Here is a 17,203-nt window from a genome sequence, read left to right on the forward strand (position 1 = left end):
TGGCAGTAATAAAAATAAATACAAGCCTTTCGCAGTAGACTTCTTTATCATGCACAGTCAAAATTCAACCATACCAGGAGGATTAAACAAAGAGAATGATGGGGCAAAGGTTTATTAATATAACATTCTGCTGAATGTCACAAACAAGCCACGAGGCAAAAAGGGATATAATAGTCTCTCTTTACAACACAGAAAAGGACTGAGCATGCCCAGCCATCATTTATACCAAGTTTTCCAAATCAAAGTGTTAAATATAACTTATTATATGTTTTTTTATAGTCAGTGCTCCAGCCAATATCATCAGTAAGCAAATATAATGAATATATAATAAAATAACATTAAACGATGACAAAATAGACAGCCATTGACAAGGCTGACTGCAGATTCTTGAATTGATACAAGGAGGAACTAAAACTTTTGTTAATCGGCCAAGTTTGAACGATTATTGGTCTATCAATGATATAGAGCATGAAAACATAAAAAAAAGAACAAGGGGGAAAATGAAACTTGATAAGTAAGGGTTAAAAATTAATAATAAAGAGGTAATTCGTAAATGAAGTGAGTCCATATGTACAAAGCATGAAGTGGACTCAAAAACTGCTTTGGATTTCTTAGCTCTCATGCAATTTTAACAGCAGATTTCAGCTTTCTCAGAACCAAAACCAGCAAAAAACTAATAGTCAAGCTGACTCTTCAATGCTGCACTTTATAATCTGTGAGAGTGAAGTTAAAAAGAAACTTGCTGCTTAAATGATATCCTTGTCCATTGTAACTATTCAGCAGGCTGTGTACAAAGCACCGCCCACACAGAGGTCCTGCCAAACCAAGCAAACCATCTACAAAGAGAATTTCTTTGCCATCTGAATTCCATCGTGCGAAAATCACAATCATGCATATTCTAACTGAGATGACTGCATTTTGCCCGTAATATTTAAGAGCAGAATCTTCATTTAAGACTGAATGAAGACTATAACAGTCAAGAAGACACTTTTGGTAACTGTTGTTCTGCAACACTGTAGATAAAGGGAGAATGAAAAAAAGCCACTAAATCCATCCAAAAATGGCAAAATTGAACAAACTATGGAAAATTGGTCATCCCAGACTATGTGCTTGTGGGGCACTGTTCTTTCTGGCTACCACTCCATATCAGCTACTCTTCCAGCTATTAGTATTTATTTTTCATCTCCCTTTATCCCTTTAAGTTATAACTACAGAAAATTACTAAAGGCAAAAAAGGCTGTCGAGGTTAAAATCTTTTAAAATGTAGTTTACAACGTGTCAAGTTTGTAGAAATTATATTTTTGTGTCCGTGTACATTTTTGAAAAACATTTATAGCATGTCAAGTGGTGTAACTGTCACGAACCCCGCTCCTCTGCTTCTCCCCGCATCGTCTAGCACACACACGCACACTCCCTCGCTCCGCCCCCTCGAGCTTTTCACGCTCTTTTTGCTCGCTCGAGCCCTCACGCCCACTTTGCTCCTACTCGCTCACATGCTCGTAGGCAATCTCCCTTCCTCGAGTTTCTCACGCACTTCCAATCCCCCAGAACATTATGACCACCTGCACTCGCGTCATCTGCACTCCTGCACATTAGTTTCACCTGCACTCGTCTCATCACCTGTTCATTGTTTACACCTGCACTCGTCACTATAAATGCCACAGCACTTCCGTTTCACAGGTGTTGGTTATTGTATTTAGATTCCCGTGTCTTTGCCCCCCACTAGTCTCGTCTAGTTTTGACCCCCCTGTGATTCGTTACCCGCTTAGCTTGCCAGCTCTCTTGTTCCCCTAGCTCCCCTGTTTAGTCCTTCCCGCTACTCTATTCTGATTACACCGGCTTTGACCCTCGCTTCCCCCGACCATTCTCATTGGATTTGCCCCTTGTTTATACTTTGATTCCCCGGCTTTTGACCCTACGCTTCCCTCTGGATTTACCCTGTTATGTACTTTTGCCTGCTTTATTTTTATTAAAGCAGTTTTTCCTCCGACATTGTGACTGTCTCGTCTTGTGTGTGTGTGTGCGGGTTACAGTAACCATCAATTAAAAGGTCTTAAAATACTTTCCTTAAACCTTGAATACATGTGAGTGCACAGAAATTATTCATTCAATTCAGAACATTTTCTAACATATTGTCAAGGAGAAAATATTGTTTACAAATATCACACATTTTTGAGTCATGAATATCAATTGGGTTACTCCATTGGACCTAAACAAAATGTGCCTTGTCATAAAAATGTCAAAATATCTAAAGGGTTTCTCTCTGTTTTATGGTTGATTTGTCACATGACAACAAAATGGCTATCTGCATGTTAGTTCTACCACATGACTTTCATTTGGTGGACAAAAGCTTTCAAATATTAAAATGAGCTAATATTTTAAAACCAAATTGTTTCGTTGCTTTTTTTTTTTAAATAAATAATAGTAAAAGATTATTCATTAACATTTATTTTTTCAAGAATTTCAGATTTTAACAAAAATTTTAAATCTTATTTTACTTTCCAGAGAGTTACACCACTTCGACATTTTTTAGTTTAACCCCAAGAAAAATATAAAAATGACTGAACTCAGAAATTGAAAACATGTTTTCAACAATGTATTGCAGAAAATGTGCTATAAAATAGAACTTGTTGCAGAGCTTAAAAATATATTTTTTAAGTTTTAAGAAACTCAACCTCAAAACTCAACTCTGTTTCTATGAAATTAGCTGAAGCGTTTCGCTGTCAGATGTGGCAACAGCATTCCACGCAGTTACCGAAGCTGACTGAGATTTAGACAGCAAGTATGCAGTCTATTTCCCCCACACATTCCTGTCATCTGAAAACAGACCCGCCAAAAGCACTCTGAGATACATGCTCAGCCTTAGGTCTCATCTGTCCATTGTTCAAAAAGCTAAACATAATTTCAAATCAGATCTTATCAAGTCAAAATAAAACAGGTTTCATCTACCTAAAACAAAATCTGTCATTATCATAATTATCATCATCCAACATAATCAGAAAACAAAATCAGTGATAGGGCCAATAACCTTTAGTTCCAAACTCCTCTGTAGTAGTGGATTGAAAGCCATATTATTTCCTAATTGTAGACCAGCATCAGGAGAGAGTGAAAACACACCTCAATCTGCCAACTTCACAGAAGAGAGTGGAGCCACATTCATTGACCGTGACAAGCAAAGGGTGTGTGCTTACATGCTAAAAATATGCAAACCATCTATAGCAAGAAATATCAGTTCAGTTCATCTTGATTGAAGTGATTTCTTGTGGAAAGTGCTGTGTAGGGCTAGATATTTTTCACCTTATTGACAATATTCAATATATACTGAATCTCGATTATCAACCCATCGCCAAGCCCCTCCTTTCTGACCAATCCTAATTTTACAGGGCGTGAAATTTGGCCCAGGATTGTGGGTATTGCGCATATTTTTAATCATTCCCGCACGTATCGCGTTCATAATGCAAGGAATTGCATTCACATTTATTCACGTTAACGTGTACAATAGTAGAGAATTGTAAACTTAATCACATAGATGTACACATTAAATCAATAATATTGTCTTTCTATCGTAATATTAGAATCAGCGCTACAGAGTCTCTCCTTCACACATGCGCACAGCATTCCCGCAGCTCACTGAACACGTGTCGAGGTTAGTGTGAGCGTGTAGTGAGCAGCACACTGTCACGTACAGTGCATCTGGAAAGTATTCACATTGGCTTCACTTTTTTCACATTTTGTTTACAGCCTTATTCCAAAATTTATTAAATTCATTATTTTCCTCAAAATTCTTCAAACAATACCCCATAATGACAAGATGAAAGAAGTTTGTTTGAAATCTTTGCAAATTTATTACAAATAAAAAACGAAAAAAATCACATGTATTCACAGCCTTTGCCATGACACTCAAAATTTAGCTCAGGTGCATCCTGTTTCCACTGATCATCCTTGAGATGTTTCTACAACTTGTTTGGAGTCCACCTGTGGTAAATTCAGTTGACTGGACATGATTTGGAAAGGCACACACCTGTCTATACAATGTCCCACAGCTAACAGTGCATGTTAGAGCACAAACCAAGCCATGAAGTCCAAAGAATTGTCTGTAGACCTCCGAGGCAGGATTTAATCGAGGCACAGTTCTGGGGAAGGGTACAGAAAAGGTTCTGCAGCATTGAAGGTCCCAATGAGCACATTGGCCTCCATCATCCGTAAATGAAAGAAGTTTGGAACCACCAGGACTCTTCTGAGCTAACTGTCTGGCCAAACCGAGTGATCGGGGGAGAAGGGCCTTAGTCAGGGAGGTGACCAAGAACCCGATGGTCACTCTGACAGAGCTACAGTGTTTCTCTGTGGAGAGAGGAGACCCTTCCGGAAGAACAACCATCTCTGGAGCACTCCACCAATCAGGCCTGTATGGTAGAGTGGCCAGACGGAAGCCACTCCTCAGTAAAAGGCACATGACAGCCTGCCTGGAGTTTGCCAAAAGGCACCTGAAGGACTCTGAGACCATGAGTACAAAAGAATGAACTCTTTGGCCTGAATGGCAAGTGTCATGTCTGGAGGAAATCAGGCACCGCTCATCACCTGGCCAATACCATCCCTACAGAGATTAGTGTTTTTCAGCAGCAGGAACTGGAAGACTAGTCAGGATCGAGGGAAAGATTAATGCAGCAATGTACAGAGACATCCTTGATGAAAACCTGCTCCAGAGCGCACTGGACCTCAGAATGGGACGAAGGTTCATCTTCCAACAGGACAATGACCATAAGCACACAGCCAAGATAACAAAGGAGTGGCTACGAGACAACTCTATGAATGCCCTTGAGTGGCCCAGCCAGAGCCCAGACTTGAACCCCATTGAACATCTCTGGAGAGATCTGAAAATGGCTGTGCACTGACGCTCCCCATCCAACCTGATGGAGCTTGAGAGGTCTTGCAAAGAAGAATGGGAGAAACTGCCCAAAAATAGGTGTGCCAAGCTTGTAGCATCATACACAAAAAGACTTGCGGCTGTAATTGGTGCCAAAGGTGCTTCAACAAAGTATTGAGCAAAGGCTGTGAACACTTATATACATGTGATTTTTTCTGTTTTTTATTTTTAATAAATTTGCAAAGATTTCAAACAAACTTCTTTCATGTTGTCATTATGGGGTATTGTTTATAGAATTTTGAGGAAAATAATGAATGTAATCCATTTTGGTATAAGGCTGTAACATAACAAAATGTGGAAAAAGTAAAGCGCTATGAATACTTTCCAGATGTACTGTATTTGCTAAACTAATGTTTAACCTGTTAATTTGACATGCAAATGACGATATGCCATGTCTCTGCAAACAAGCATCACGATTATACTATTGCGCCTGTTTATATACAACGGAGCTGATTGCAAGTGCTTGGCATTAGATCAGTCTATTTTGCTTCATCACATCATGCGGCTCATATTACAGCACCTTTGACAAGAAAGGCAGAAATAGCTAAAATGCTTTGTGTAAAGCTATCAGAACTACTGCTGGGTGAAAATAAACGTTATCATCCTTATAAACACCTGTTACATCCCTCCTCACGCTTCATCTGACTTACATAGGAATTTTCTCTGCCTTGTGAATCAGTCTATTTTAATAATATAAGTAGGCCTATGTACCTATTTACATAATATGAATAATATATTAATAATAGGGCTGTCGATTTAACGTGTTAATTCAGTGCGATTCATTTTACAAAAATAACACATTAAAAACATTAATTAATTAATTAATCGCATACCCCCGGACCATAATAAGGAAGATTCCTGAGAAATGCAAGTTTGTAGTACCACCTGTTTACTCCAGAGGGCAGTAAGTGAAATTTCAGCTTCATGAGCAATGCGCAGTTTATACAGTGAAGAAAACACTTCAGTAGGCAGACCAACACAAACATGCGTTACGATCTTACGTTCAAAACACTTGAATGAGAGCAAATGCAAACTAAGGGATCTCAAGATGTATTTAAAGATGGAGTATTAAACTTATTTAACTTGACACAGTGACCTTAACATTTTATGTTTATGACGCAACACACCCAAGATGCTACACAAGCATGTCTGACACAGGGTGGGGCTGGATTGAGATGGTGCAAAATTGGGAAATTACCCCATAAATATTACATTTCTTTCAAACTTATTTATAAGTACTACCCCACTAATTATTTTCAAATTATTTTCTTGTAGAGAGATTTAGTTGTGATGTCGATATATTCTGTACATTTTGTGGTCTGCAGGTTATTTTGGAGTTGTCCCTACTCCACTTGTTTTTGGTCTGATTTCGGCAAGATTGTTAGAGATCATATCATTCCCAGCTTTCAACTTTGTTTTGAAAATGTTTTATTTGTTTTATTAGCTATGACATGTCTCTTCATAAGGAATATTATTTGATCAATTTTCTGCTTTTGTTGGCAAAGTTTAGTATTCATAAAAGTATGGTGGATATAAACCATTAGTTGAAATTTTTTATTCAGACGTTTATCAATACCTAAGAATAATTTCCAATTTGAGTAACAAGAAAGCTGTAAAATGTATTGAAATATGTAAACAATTTGATATTTTTATTTAAACCGTTTATTTATTTATTTTCCTTTTTGTTGTTGTTTGTTTTAATATACCTCTTGGCTCTAGATGTAAAAGTTTTGTAAGCATTAATAAAAAAAATGTCTGACGTAGGTATAAATTGACGGGTCCTTAAACAAGCCCTCAAAATAAATCTCGAACTGATTGACAAATTCACTTGTGAAATGGATTGCTGTGAACTGTATGCCAATGATTGACTTATGATCAATGATATGGTAGTAAACAATACATTGTATTCTAAAGCCGCTTTTTGTATTGTCTTATCAAAGATGGATTCTTCTACCACAAGAATGTAATGCATTTTAATTATATGAATATCTTTTTATTATATATATATATATATATATATTAGTGCTGCACGAGTAATCATACCGCAATCGCAATTGCGATGTCAGCCTGCACGATTATATGAAGGCAAATTCTGCGATTTTATTAAATAACTAAGTGCATGAGTGGACGTGAAAGCCCATTTTCTACACTGCCAATAAAAAGATGACCAGTCAGTCTCGGTTTAGGGAGTGGCACGTGTGGTCATGTCATGTGAGTTTCCAGAAATCAGCTGAAGATGGATGCCGAGTAGACCGACACTGAACTGGTGGCCAGAAAAAATAACACAAAAACACAGATCACAGCTTGGCTATATGTCTTTATTTCATCAATAATTAAAGTTAATATAATACGGGAGCGTGACATGTAAATAAGCTCAAACTCCAAAACTGTCATTCTCTGTGTGGTCAGAGCCGCCAACAAGTCGCGGAAGAGACCCAATCTGAGGGGGGGTCGAGAACGGGAGAGAGTTAAAGTTCCGCCGTCTGATGCGCACTCTAACACGGAGACGCTCTCCGTGTCTCTCACCCCCGCTGTCTGCAGCTTGCAACAGGGTAATGTGAAAAATACAGATTTCAGCATTATCAGTAATCTATTTGTGCATTTTCCTTGATAAACAAGCAAGCTGACTCATGTTACCATTTGTTTATTATATCGCAATCGCATATCGCAATATTAACCTCAATAATCACAATATGACATTTCCACCAAATCGTGCAGCCCTAATATATATATATATATATATATATAATTTTTAAATATTTAAAGATAACTATGTATAATTATATATTGATATAAATATGTATAATCATTATATATTGAATTATTGTTATATGGGGGGCTTTCTCTGCAAATATTTGTATACGCGATTAAATGCGATTAATCACGATTAATTAATCGGGACACCGTGTAATAAATTTGATTACAATTTTTTATAGACTGACAGCCCTGATTAATAATATACATAATTAAAATATCATCCTATTAACTATCTTTAAAATCCTAAATATTATTATTTATTTACCATAAACATTTTAACTGATTTAGCAGAAAGGTCATCTCTTTTAGGATTCCATGTATTAATGTTCAGTGAATTTTGTCAACTTTAATCTGGTAAGAACTAAATTGAACTCTTAAAGAGATAGCTGACCTAAAAATGAAAATTCTGTAATATTTTACTAATTTAATATTTAGCAAGGCCGTATGACTTTCTTTCATCCATGGACCACAAAAGGAGATGTTTAATGTCAAGCCCGGCTCTAAACGTTAAAAATCATTACATGTGAATAAAACTAGAGTTAAGAATTTAGAAAAGTAGCCCCCTGTGAGATTTACTTGAGATTGTTTTAAAAGTTCAGATGTTTTAGTATACCAAATTTTATTCTCCCCCAAAATGCATAAATCCCCCCATATGAGTCATGTAAGGGGGGATTCTTCCCTATATTCAGAAATGAATGTCATCCCCTGTCTTAGTAACTGTCGCTGTCTGCATTCCTCTGGCAAGTGCTTGATTTTTCAGTTTGCGGGACAACACGGACAAAATCACGGAATCTATTGATAAAAATGAAATTAACTATAAAATGCGGAATGTCACAGAATTTTACATATTTGAGGGAGTCTAATTGCCATGGGTTCCCTCGAGATTTTCCTATGGGTTTCTATAATGTTTTTTTTTTTTGCCAAAATGCCCCCCAAAAAAGCTAAATTTAACTAGAAAAAAAAAAAGAAAAATGACAGAAATATTTTACTTCTGTATAGTAAAATGTAATATTCAATGTAGTTGTAGTAATCATAATGATGATAATAATTATATATAAATGATAATAACATTATATTTAAGCAATGTCATAAAGGAATATTCCGGGTTCAATACAAGTTGTGAAAGCATTTGTGGCATAATGTTAATTACCACAAAATACATTTTGGCTGGTCACTACTTTTCTTTAGAAAAAGCTAAATTTAGGGTTACAGTGAGACACTTCCTATAGAAGTGAATTGGGGCCAATTTTTTTACGTTAAAATGCTCACTTTTTCAAAAGTATAACCACAAGACATCGAGGATATGTGTGTAAACATGATTTTAGTGTGACAAAATCACTTACAAACCTTATCTGTGTAAAGTAACAATTTTACAACTTTGTTCACTTTCATTGTCCCCATTCACTTCCATTGTAAGTGCCACACTGTAACCTCGATTTTTGCTTTTTATTTTTTTAAGAAAAGAAGGAACATAATAATAATAATTAAACTTTAAAACCCAGAATTCAGAGAAAATAAAATGGAAAACACAAAATTTGGGAAACAATTAAACGGAATTTGGAAAAACATTTCATAGGGCCCTATTTTTCCAACGAGAGTGCATGGGATTCATGTGTTTGAGTAGTTTTAAGGGGAATTTTATAGAAATTGTACAAAGAATGTAAACAAAAAGTTGTTGCTGGGTCACTAGTAATAGTGGCACGAGATAACTAGAGAGGATAAATGCAGTGTTTTATCTTTCTTTTTAATAAATCTTTAAATAAATTTCGAGAAGAGCATGCTATGTATTAAACTGTGTCAGCCCTCATTCCCAAATAAACATGTATAACATCAGTAAGGATACCAACATTATCTCCAAGGTAAAGTAAAGACAATAGTAAATAAAGAGTTTAAAGAATCATAGTGAGTGTGTTATGAGAAATTCTGATCCCTTACAGTCAAACAGATGCAAAATCTAGATGAAACAGTGTAAACAGAGTGAATCAGAAGCGAGTAAAACAGACAGAGGTAATAAATGTCCTTTTCCCTTGCTGTCTTAACCTCATCAATTAGAGCCAAAGCCCACAGTCCTCCTGGGTACTGCCAATCTAATCCAGCCACAGACCAAACAGCAGCCACAGAACAAGGGAGAGGAGAAAAACTTGATCAGAGAAGGAGTAGTGAATGACTGTCAGCTTTTTGTAAACAGGTCTTCATGAATGAAGTGAGTCATGAATAGTCAATACAGGCTTTCACTGGTTTTCAGAGAAGTCTAGATTTTTACTGCATTTTACTTCTTGTGTAATCATTTTGAATCTGCTAGGCAACAATGCCCGTTTTGTTCGAAACGATGGTTTCTTTGAAAGGGGATAAAACACCATTTCATAATGTGTATGTATTTGGGGTAGCCTATATATTGATATAAAAAACTGACAAGGCAAACAGCCATACTGTCTAGTTATATTTCTTGAGGTAAACCCTATTGTCAATAACAGGTCACTGCAAATAATGACTTTCAAGACAAGTATTTTTGTCTTGTTTTCCAGTAAAAATATCTAAACATTCTTAAAACGTGATTTATTTACATGACGAGCAAACTGGCATGATATTTTAAGTCTAGATTTGAGAGAAATCTAATAAAATTTAGTGAGATTTATGCTTAAAACAAGAAAAAACTGTTTGCCAATGGAGTAAGAAAAACAAACTTAATTTAAAGAGAAAACAAGTTTATTTTGCTTACCCCCTTGGCAGATTTTGTTTCTTGTTTTTAGTCTAAAGTTCACAAAATTTTGTCAGATTTATCTTAAAACAAGACTTAATATCTTATCCCATTTTGCTTGACATGTAAATAAATCATGTTTTAAGAATATTTCAATAATTTTACAGGGAAAACAAGACAAAAATACTTGTCTTGAAAAAAATTCCTATGTTCAAATTTTCTCATTTATATTTAGAGCAACCCTACAAGTGTTTAATGAATAAAAACAATCTAATTAAAAACTAGTGTGTGTAAATATAAACTAATTTAAATATCACCTGTGTAAGCAAGCATTTTTTAAAAGCATGGCCTCACATTAAATCAGATTAACTGACTCACTGTTGTTCACTGGTCATGACATACATCCTGGAATAAACACTCCTTCAGCAAACACACAGTCATGTGGTGCTGTATGACACAGAAACGCTTGAGTCTCTTCAAGAAAATTTGTTAATCGGGGGACTACCCTATCCTCTACTAAAAGCCATTGTTTCTTACGTCTGTGCGATGTTTCAAGTCAGAAATAAAAGGCTTAAGACCAAATATCAAGTTACAGAATAAATTAGCCTACTTAAAGACATTGAGTTTTCAATTTAGGTCTAAAAATCAATCAATATATAGCAAATGTGGCAATAAATCTAAATGTTCTCAATTTTAAATGATGCATTTCTTATTGGATTACAATTATCTGTCCACATGATAATTCTGTGATATTTAAATTTATACAACAATTAAATATGATGTATGTAATTTTGATGTCACATCAAAGGGTTTTAAATACTTTTCCCAACAGTTATGTCAGTGAAGCTGAGCCTGTCAAGTAATGACTTGTCTAAAGTCATCAGCTCAAGTCTGAGTGAAATTACGACTAATTTTAGCTGTCAAAGTCATGTCTCAACTATTGTAATTTGTAATATACACTCAAGTAGCACTTTATTAGGAACACCATAGTCCTAAGAGTGTAGCATGAGTCTCCTGTGTTGTGAGACTCCGCGGAATCATGCACAGCGAGCCACCTGATAAGATGCGCGGATTGACTGTCTCAGAGGTGAAGGCAACTGAGGCTTGTCCTCTGCCACCCGGATTGAGGTGAGTAACCGTGCCACCACGAAGACCTACTAAGTAGTGGGAATTGGGAATTCCAAACTGGGAGAAAAAGGGGGTTAAAAAATAAAGAAATAAAAATAAAAATAAAAAGTATTTTTTCCCCCTTTAATTCAGTGAATGTCATTTAGAAGTATTTTTAAACGATGATTTTGTCCTCTTTATTATTAGTAAGCATGTTTAATACAATCTTTTAAGTCGGGGCACAAGCTGAATAATCGGTTAAGAGCTAATGACTAATCGTTGCAATAATTGCCGAATAGTCAAATAATCGTTCTAATAATCAGTAGATTAATCGATTATCAAAATAATTGTTAGTTGCAGCCCTAGAGTGTATCCTAAGTGTTAAAAAAAGTCACTCAAGTCCAAGTCCTGAATCGCCTGTTCTCTCCTGTGACAATCACAGACACACTCACACACTTTAAAAGTAATTGAGAACCAATCTCTCCTGCATGTCACACAGCTGGAATTGACCCTCATTTTCCATAGGCCAAAGTTTATTTATAGCCATTTTATTCCCTCTGAATGTGCATGTTTTTGTTAGAGCCTAACAGTGCAAAGAGGACGATGTGACTAGGAAACTGGGCTATATAATGTCACTGCTTCCCTAAACCTTCAAAGTTTCGCTTGTCTTGAAGTAACAATAAAGTTTATTGTACTTTATATGACTATTCAAAAGAGTATACCACATGTTACACCTTAATTTCATATTGATTAAAGGTTTGAAATTCAACAGTATGACAAAATATTTTAAAATTGTAACTGATCTAACAACCTCCTGCATATCACACAGATTCACTACAATGCTTGTGAAAAGAGAATAATCTATATTCTCACATCTAGTGGCAAGAAAAATATATGAATCCTTTGAAATTACCTGCATTTCTGCATCAGTTATTCCGAAAATGTGGTTTAATCTTCACCAAAGTCCTAATTATAGACAAACACAATCTGCTCAACGTAATAGAAAACAAAGGATTGTAGTTTTCATGTCTTTATTGAGCATGTTGTTTATTTACTCACAGTCCATGCTGGAAAAAGTATGCGAACCCATGTATTTAATAACTGGTAGAACTGTTCTACCTTAAAATCTGCTTTGTTTCATTCATGTTTCTGGGATTACTTGCATGAACAGCCCTCTTCAGGTCATGCCACAACATCTTAATTAGAGTAAGGTCTACACTCTGACTTTGCCATTCCAAAACATACATTGTCTTTCTCTTTAACCATCCTGTTGTTAATTTGAGTGTTTTGGGTAATTTTCTGGTTGCATTACTCAACATTTTTTAAGTTTCAGATGATGGACCGCTACCCTGAAATTCTCCTGTAAAATCTCTTGATGCAGAATTCATTGTTCACTCAATGATTGCAAGCTGTCCTGGCCCTGATGCAGCAAATTAAAGTCCCACACCAAAATTCTACCTCCATCATGCTTCACAGTTGGGATGAAGTTTTGGTGTTTTTGTGCAGGGCCTTTTTCCTCCAAATGTACTGTTGTGCGTTTATGCCAAAACAGTCCATTTTTGGAGAGCAGTGGTTTCTTTTGTGATGTCCTTCCATGAATACCATTCTCATTCAGTGTTTTTTTATATTTGATTTTAGCAAGTTCAAGTGATTTCTGCAGATCTTTTGCTGTTACATTTGGGTTCTTTTTCACATCCTTTAGCAATGCATGTTGTGCTCTTGGGGTGAACTGTGCAGGATGCTCACTCCTAGGCAAACTACATTTCCTCCATTTGTAGTCAGTTTGTCGTATTGTGGAGTGGTGAACATCCAGGTCTTTCAATATTGTTTTTGTAGATTTTATAGCTTCATGCATCTCTACAATTCTTCTTCTAAGATCATCTGGCATTAGTTTTGATAGAGGCATAGTTTACATGATTCTTGACAAGTTTACTGAAATGTTTTATAGTCAAATGCACCTTTATAATACCAACAATCTCAGCTCATTAACAGTAACACCTGCCACCAAATTGGCTTTGTAAAAGTTATTAGCTAAGAATGTTCACATACTTTTTCAACCCTAGACTGTGACTGTGACATTACTTTAAGCAGATTGTGTTTGTCTATTATTAGGACTTATGACGATCAGAAAACATTTTATTTTATGAATAATAAGTGCAGAAATGCAGGTAATTTTAAAGGGTTCACATACTTTTAACCCAATTGATTATCAGTTAAGAAAGTATGGGTTTTGTTCTGAAATTGCTGCAGTATACTATAATGGAGAGAGCTTTATATTGGACAGAGTGTTCTAGAAAGCTCAGCTCTCGATGCCAAAGACACACTTGCTATTTCTTTTGATGGTTTAACCAAAACAAATCTTGAGGGTGTAATTACCTACAGTACAAATAGCTACAGAGAGGGAATTTTGCGTTGGCTGTTTTTAGCTATTTCTGAAGTTGGTGAAAGGAGAAGAAAGTTTTCAACAAGGTTTCTTCTCCATAACTGTCTAATCATGCTAGGGGAAGGGCAATCTCATGACCAAAGCATCACCATTCCAACGTTTTGCCCTCATAATCAAAATGATTGACATAACATTGATTTTCTTACCATTAAGCTGTAATTGTAGTCCAAACCGTTAGTATGCAAAACAGTATGTTAGTCTGACATACCTTGTCTCTAAAAAAATATGAAGGACTTCTGTTTATTGTTATGACTATATTATGTGCTCACATAAAATGACCAAAAGACCACTCTCTTCTTTTCGCCATATGCACATGCACAAGGAACAACCCTTAACAAATCAATATGGCTGGAAAATAACCAACAGTATTAGGTTACCCCATTAAGAAAGCACACATGTGACAGAAGGCTAAACTGAGTGGGCTTTACAATACTGATTCCTTTCACTCTGTATATTATGAGAATATATAGCGGATAAATACTGATAGTTATATTTCACAAAAGGCTTTGTGGTCATATCATAATGTGTAGCAATTTATGAGCCTTTAGGTTTTTTTTACAGTAAAATACACAAAGCATCTCACAGATGCCCATAAAAACAACTCCTGCTACCGCTGCACAAAACTCTTAACCAGGAACAAATGGTGAGAAGAAAAGACGGAATATTTCAAAACACACAGGTGCTTTGAAGAACCTATTACAAGTGAGAGTATTTGTATAATTGAAATTGTGAAATTGTATAATTATCTAACTCTCTACTCCAAATATTAGCAATAGACAGATGGACGGATCGACAAAGATAGAAAAAGAGACAGACAGATACATAGAAAAAGAGTCAGACAGACAGACAGATAGATAGAAAGATAGAAAAAAAGACAGATAGACAGACAGAAAAGAGACAGACATATAGATAGAAAGAGAGTCAGACAGACAGACAGATAGATAGAAAGATAGAAAAAAGACAGATAGACAGACAGAAAAAGAGACAGACATATAGATAGAAAGAGAGTCAGACAGACAGACAGATAGAAAGATAGAAAAAAGACAGATAGACAGACAGACAGATAGAAAAAGAGACAGACACATAGACAGACAGAAAAAGATACAGCCAGACAGAAAAAGAGAAAGACAGACAGATACATAGAAAGTCAGAAAGACAAACAGATAGAAAGATAGAAAAAAAGACAGACAGACAGACGATAGAAAGATAGAAAAAGAGACAGAATAACCGACAGACAGATAGAAAATGAGACAGACAGAGAGACAGACAGACAGAAAAAGAGAAAGACAGACAGATAAATAGAAAGAGACAGACAGAAAAAGAGACAGACAGACAGACAGATAGGAAAAGAGAAAGCCAGACAGATATATAGATTATAGAAAAAGAGACAGACAGACAGGCATGCAGACAGATAGAAAAAGAGACAGACAGATAGAAAAAGAGATAGATAGACTGCTAGATAGATAGATAGAAAAAGAGACAGACAGAAAGAAAAAGAGACAGATAGATCGAAAAAGAGAAGGACGGACGGACAGACAGACGAAACGACATATAGATAAACAGACAGACAGATAGCACAAGTGACAGGCAGACAGACAGACAGATAAACAGATAGACATAGAGATAGATAGAACAAGACACGGACAAATAGACTGACAGATAGACAGACAGACAGAAAGATGGACAGACAGCTAGATATATAGAAAAAGAGACAGACAGACAGACAGACAGATAGATAGATAGATAGATAGAAAAACAGAAAGACAGACAGACAGCTAGACAGGCAGGCAGACAGATAGAAAAAGAGACCGATAGACAGCTAGAAAAAGAGACAGACAGACGGAAGGATGGACAGACAGACAGCTAGATAGATAGAAAGAGAAAGCCAGACAGAGAAGTCGTAAAAAATATACAAAAGTCTTCGGTCATCATCCTCGTAACGTCTTTTGTTCACACAGCTATCGTGACAAAACTACTGCAGTCACTCACACTCTCCTGTCACTGAATTGCTGTCCAAAGAACATGTCACGCGAAAAAAATTATATTCATCAAAATAAAATGATTATATGTGAGCTCTAAATCAGCCACTGTTCGTCTCTCACTAAAGGACCGGAGTCACGGCTCATGTGCCAGACAGCGGTTCAAAACAGCAGCTCGCTCTCACTCGAGCGCAACATGAGACCGGCCGTTGGTGAAAGTGCTGGTAAGTACAGTTTACGTCCCAATGGCGGCCGTAAAGCATTCCTTAAAGTGATAGAACGAATAAAACTGATTTCTTACAATGACAACAGAAAGTATTAGACGACAAAATAATAATAAACAGAGGTTGAGAGACTCACCTGTTCCCTGCCGTTGAGGAGCGCTGCTGTTCCCCACTGAAGATGCTCGAGCGCCGAATCAGTTTCTCCGCCAGGTGGAGCGCGCGACATTATGGCGCAGTGAACGAGAGACATGCTGGGTAATGTAGTCACTTTTGATGTAGTTCATCACATTATTTATATCCACTACATCTTCTGTAGAATTTCTTTTGAGTTTTTCATGTTTTAACAGAAGTAGGGGGACAAAATACTTTACATGCATTATTATCATTCGATGTATTTGGTGGAAATGCTTAAACTTAAATCTTAAGAACAGCAAATACTAATTACTTTAAGATTTAGGGCACACAACACTTGTGTGTGTGTGTACTATATATATATATATATATATATATATATATATATATATATATATATATATATATATATAATCACACTCTCTGTGCACAGATTGACAAATTAACAGAAGACACAGAGAGTAATGAAAAAACATCTCCAGAAAGTTTAAAGAGCTAAGGGATCAACAGGAGAATAGCAGAGATAGTATACCTCACTGCAGCACTACAACGCCTGTAACCCCCAAAAACGACACATACGCCTACACACAGTCTGTATCTAACACACAGACACCATTGAAAACACATCCAAACGATGCAGCACAACAGGCCACGCCCACCAACTTCTTAGAGACTTCTCAGGAAACCCCTCATGTGTGATTATTCACACCAGGACTAATGACCTTCACACACTGTGCAACAGTACTGCTGATGCTGTGAAGAAAATTGCAGAAATCACCAGCAAAAAGTTCCCAGAAACCCGTATTGTCATCTCCACACTCCTGCCGAGGCATGACACACCACCTCATGTCATCAACAACATCAATGCTGAAATCTCACGAGGATGTTCTATGCTCCCCAGTGTGCACCTGGCCCACCACCACATCGGCCTCCACCACC

At 36.4% G+C, this 17,203-nt stretch overlaps 1 protein-coding gene across 1 annotated transcript in view; it reads right to left on the bottom strand.

The window, feature by feature from the left end:
- Window positions 1-16,320, bottom strand: part of specc1 (sperm antigen with calponin homology and coiled-coil domains 1) — a 185,509-nt gene extending 169,189 nt beyond the window's left edge. Inside the window, 1 exon segment of the mRNA XM_052097994.1 lies at window positions 16,269-16,320. The gene's annotated coding sequence lies outside the window, so the exon portion shown is untranslated.
- Window positions 16,321-17,203: the final 883 nt, after the last annotated feature.

Source organism: Xyrauchen texanus, chromosome 3, assembly GCF_025860055.1.
Source record: "Xyrauchen texanus isolate HMW12.3.18 chromosome 3, RBS_HiC_50CHRs, whole genome shotgun sequence".
Classification (NCBI taxonomy): domain Eukaryota; kingdom Metazoa; phylum Chordata; class Actinopteri; order Cypriniformes; family Catostomidae; genus Xyrauchen; species Xyrauchen texanus.